Consider the following 5,677-nt stretch of genomic DNA (forward strand, 5'->3'; position numbering starts at 1 on the left):
CTGTCTCCAATGAACAAAGGACAAGGATTCACATATTTGGTGCCAAGAACACTGAAACTGGTGAAATTGGGTACATAGTTTTTCATTAGTTGTTTTCACTGTCCTGTAATTCTCTAAAAGGAACAGGACTATGAGCAGATCACCCTAGCTGTTGGACCTCTAAGAACAAAAAATACCGTTTCTGTATGTGATTCCTCACCCTAAATGAATCCACACACGTCATAGTGCTGTATCCTTCTATTATCGCATGCTCAGCCTTAGACACACTGTTATGTTTGTTCAAATTCTTGCAGATGTGATCTTTCTGGCATCTCCAAAGACTGGAACATTAAATATTATGTGCCAAGCATCTGGACAAGATCTGGTCATTTTCTTGGTGTAAGCACGTCTACCACACACACAAGCGCATACACACCTTCTCACTCTTATTCAACTTGAGCCATTGTGTTGTTTATTGTCTTTCAATGATTCAAATGTTTTAACCTTATTTCAGCAAAGATATCTGTTTCTTGTTTCCGTTCATGTTAGGCGTGAAAGCTCCATTGCTGATTCCTCATGTTGGTGTTGATGTCACTCAGCTGTTACCACTGTGGAAAGCAAAGCAAGGTTCAACACTACTGGGGTGAGACTTTCATCACAGTCACAGATATCCAACTGTAATGGACAACCTTCAGGATATATAGCGCTACTCCTTAAAAATGCTCAAAGTTGACAAAGTGTTCCAACACTGTAGACACTAGAGTTGCCAGACATAAATGCCAGACATAACCCCACAACGCATACTTTCAATTAAAATAAAATTCTTTTGTGGTGGTATAGGGGATTTTCTTAAAGTATTTTTTTATTCAGTGAACAGTCAGATGTTATTATAAAACACTACCTGTCCACACACCTCTGTCTGTTCATATGTCTCCCTCTCCCTGTGTGTTCATCTCTCTCTGACTCTCCTTTCTCTGCTGACATTAGAAAGAGTAGACACTCATCAATTATTAAGTGAGAGCAACTGCAGGAGACCCAGCTGAGGTCTGTCTGCCCCCTCTGCTTGCACTGCCCTCTGCATTCAGTGTCTGAGTGGTCCAGTCTGAATAATTCATGTTAAGGAGAAAGGGGGATGTGGATAATTTGGCTGACTGACAACAAAACCACTGAATAGAATGCAATAGAACAGAACAGAATATAATATCTTTATTGTCATTGCACTAGTACAGTGAAACTGGGATTTACAAATTCCTTACAGGATGCTAGGTTAAAATTGTTTTAAAATTATATATATATATATATATATATATATATATATATATATATATAAACTGTATATATATATATATATATATATATATATATATATATATATATATATATATACAGTTGTAGTTGTAGCAAAATATGTGCAATTGTACTTTACTCTTTAACAGAGTAAAGAGGACATTAGACATTTTTAAATATTATACAGTAGTAAACATTAGATTGCAAATGTAAACATTATCAGCAATCTACATCAGTACTTGATATACAGCAGTACTTGATTTAAAGTGTAGACAGTGAATCAACATGTCTACGTAACCTTCTCATCGGTTTGGTTAGTCATATCATCCATCATATCACATGGGTGAGGGAGAGACAGTGAGGGAACTAGAGGGGAGATTAGAGTGATATCTGCACTTTACCACCTGTAAAGTTATAAAACTGTTTTACCACTCCTACTACTCTTTAATCCCACTGAAGTGGAATTAAGGATTGTAGTTTAGATTAACTAAGGGTATATCTATGTGTGGTTTATTGGAAGAGAATAACCTGGCTGGGTGAGAATAACCTGTATGGTCTCTTGGCCGGCACACAATATTCATTATCTTCAATATTTGATTGAATGAACATGGATAATCTCTGACTCATACATGGCCATATGACAAAAAGCAACTTATCTACTGGCAAAGGAACGGCAATATAAACTTGAAAAATTAAACTAATGTGGTGATTTCCTTGTTTTATTTATGTATTATGCTATTACCTACAGGTTGTGGTTATATCCATGCAATTTTTGGTGTTCCTTCGTGTAGCATCTTATGGAATCTGACCAAACCCATGCGAACTCTATTTCCCAGAATGCATGCAGATACGAGGACATTCAACCCTGAAACAACAATGCAGTAACTCACAGATGATCTCCTTTGCCTGAATATTTATTGGTTCCACCTGTGCTGTATTAACCAATGTGTTTATATACCTGTCTTTTTCATTTCCTATTTGCATGGTATTGTCTTATCAATGTGTAAGTATACTAAGCGGTTTCTTTATTCTGTAAATTTTCTGGTTATGACCCTGTTTAAATTTTAAATTATGCCTTATTGGATTTTCCCTTCTGTATTTTTGTTTTCTCATAGCCTGCTTGGTTCTGGACTTTGCCTGTTTGACTTTCCCTGAAAAAACTGTTTCTATAATTTCCTTTGCTCTGGTTCTGGTTCTGGTTCTGACTCTTACCTGTTTATCATTTATGTATCTGGGCTGCCCTAATAAAGTTACCAACATTTTATCCTTGAGTGTCTACAGTGGTGTGAAAAGTGTTTGACCCCCTTTTTTTTTTGCATGTTTCTCATACTTGCGTTTCAGATCATCAAACACATTTAAATATTAGATAAAGATAACACAAGTAAACACAAAATGCAGTTTTTAAATAAAGGTTTTTATTATTAAGGGAAAAGAATCCAAACCTACATAGCCCTTTGTGAAAATGTGATCTTTGGAAAGCTGAGTTCAATTTCCATAGCCACACCCAGGCCTGATTACTGCCACACCTGTCATCAATCAAGAAATCACTTAAATAGGACCTGCCTAACAAAGTGAAGGAGACCAAAAGATCCTCAAAAGCTAGACAGCATGTTGCGATCCAAAGAAATTCAGGAACAAACTCCTTCCCAGGAGCAGCCAACCAAAATTACCCCAAGAGCACAGTGACAACTCATCCAAGAGGTCACAAAAGACCCCACAACAACATCCAAAGAACTGCAGGCCTCACTTACCTCAGTTAAGGTCAGTGTTCTTGACTCCGCCATAAGAAAGAGACTGGGCAAAAATGGTCTGCATGGCAGAGTTCCAAGATGAAAACCACTGTTAAGCAAAAAGAACAAAGGCTTGTCTCAGTTTTGCCACACAAAATCTTAATAATCCCAAAGACTTTTGGGAAAATACTCTGGACTGACGAGACAAAAGTTGAGCTTTTTGGAAGGTGTATCTCCCAAAAAAGTAACACAGAATTTCAGAAAAGGAACATCCTACCAGCAGTACAGTATGGTGGTGGTAGTGTTATGGTCTGGGGCTGTTTTGCTGCTTTAGGACCTGGAAGACTTGCTGTGGTAAATGGACCCAGGAATTCTGCTGTCTACCAAAATATCCTGAAGGAGGATGTCTGGCCATCTCTTTGTGACCTCAAACTGAAGTGCACTTGTGTTCTGCAGCAGGAAAATGATCCAAAACACACAAAGTCCACCTCTGAATGGCTGGCTTAAGAAAAACAAAAGACTTTGGAGTGGCCTGGTCAAAGCCCTGACCCGAATCCGATTGGGATGCTGTGATGTGACCTTAAAAAGGCGGTTCATGCTCGAAAACCCTCCAATGTGGCCGAATTACAACAATTCTGCAAAGATGAGTGGGCCAAAATTCTTCCACAGCGCTGTAAAGGACTCATTGCCAGTTATCGCAAATGCTTAACTGCAGTTGTTGCTACTAAGGGTGGCCCAACCAGTTATTAGGTTTAGGCGGCAATCACTTTTTCACACAGGGCCATGTAGGTTTGGATTTTTTTTTTCCCCCCCAAAAAATAAAAACCTTCATTTAAAAACTGTATTTTATTTACTTGTTATCTTTGTTTTAATATTTAAATTTGTTTGATGATCTGAAGCATTTAAGTGTGACAAACATGCAAAAAGAAAATGGCAGGAAGGGGGCAAACACAGTTTTGTCACAGGATCACTGGTTTTTGTTATCTGTGTTGCTCTAAGCATCCAAACCACTAGACATTTCTGTCTTAACCAAAAATAGAAAGGCAAAATCTTTTAGACTTCCTGTAAAATCTGGTTCTCTAACCTTGTTCCTCTTCTTTCTCTCTTCATGCTGAGTTTGTTTGGTATAATCTTATCTTTCCATACCTTCATAGCCAGATATTTAATTTACTCTTAGCTTTTCTTCCCAAGTCCATGAACCACTGTAGGCCATGTAGAACACAGAGCTAAGTTGAACCTGACCTATCTGGACAAGTCTTGTGGGGCATTGTAGATCTACTGTATTATTTTCCGGTGCATAACTCTAAGAGTGAAACATTCTATTTAAATCTCTCTCTCTCTCCTATCCACCACTATTTTGGTTGGCTTGCTAGGTCAACTAGCACAATAGTCAACAAGTATATATAACAAAGCATTCATTATGCCGATACATTAGAGATTTGAGTCTCTTTCTGAGAGTTTCTTCTGAATGATCTTTTGCAGAAAGTTTCATTTAGATTTTTATCCCTGGGCAATTGAACTTTCATTAGTGAGATTTGGCAATGATGCCGTTCAGGACAATTTTGGTGAGGGATTTCTAGAACCTTCAAAACAATGAATGGAGGGAGATTTCTGGGTGGACTGTACAGCTGACAAACTACACAAAAGAAGGCCTAGTTACAAAATATAACAATGCACCACAGAAACCAGTGCAAACAAACAATGCCATGCCTTTTAAAAAAGATCATCATCTCTTTCCTTTTTCTCCTTCTCTTGCTTAATACACATGAGTTACTATGTCTCCATCTTTTTAACACTTTATTTTTCTTCTCGGTTCTAGTTTTACACAGTCATCAACACTCTCTATAGTTATTTATTCTCTGGATGTCAGGGCACAGATATCTCTTCCTCCCTTTGCTCTCCTTCATTCCCTTGTGTTTAAATTTCTCCCTTTATTTTTCCTGGTGCTCTATCCATCCATCTTCAGAAATGAAACGAAGATGCTCTAAGAAGGTCAGTACAGAGCAAGCTGTCTGTCATTGAGGGGCTGTCGGTACGAAACTCAAAATGCACAGCGATATTGAATAATGAATTAATTTTCTTCTTTGTCCTTTATTCAGTGCTTCCCTGTACACTTTGTTTCAGCTCTTCTAGGAGAGTAATTATGCAGCTGAAATGTTTTTCCTTTAAAAGTAAAGTGACATTAGGTAACATGGAGAGCTGTAGATAATGGAGAGATTTGTTAAATGAACAAGCTATTTAATGGAAGTAGAATGTGTAAGATTTTATAAACTGTTGACATGTTAAAAATAGAAATGGCTGTGTCATTGCTGAGTCATGATGTCAGGTAAGACTGTTAATACTTGTTTATTTTGATGACTAGCAATCTGATGTACTTCCAATATGATTATTGAAAATCTTTATTGATCAAATTTCCATCTAAGCATCTCACATTCAAAATTATAATGCTAATATAACTATTTGCTGTCTTTTAAGGTACTTCTTAGTCAACTTAGTCATAACACAGCCTGAAGTTTAGTCAGTAGCAGAGCAAATTTGCATGATACTGAACATAAGGCATCATGTAAAAACGCCACAATGCCATTAGATTATGCAGCTGTCATAATGGGAACCAAAACATATGTGAAATAACTAAGTAAATACATTTTATTTATAAAGCACAAAAAAAATGTTTGAAAGTC

At 37.1% G+C, this 5,677-nt stretch overlaps 1 long non-coding RNA gene across 1 annotated transcript; it reads left to right on the top strand.

The window, feature by feature from the left end:
- The first annotated feature begins 291 nt into the window (after nt 1-291).
- LOC113588626 lies at nt 292-2,509 on the top strand. Its single transcript, XR_003411870.2, has 3 exons — nt 292-378; nt 529-622; nt 2,103-2,509. It is a non-coding gene; the product is annotated as an uncharacterized LOC113588626 (long non-coding RNA).
- Nucleotides 2,510-5,677: the final 3,168 nt, after the last annotated feature.

The sequence above is a fragment of the Electrophorus electricus genome, chromosome 14 (genome assembly GCF_013358815.1).
Source record: "Electrophorus electricus isolate fEleEle1 chromosome 14, fEleEle1.pri, whole genome shotgun sequence".
Lineage (NCBI taxonomy): Eukaryota > Metazoa > Chordata > Actinopteri > Gymnotiformes > Gymnotidae > Electrophorus > Electrophorus electricus.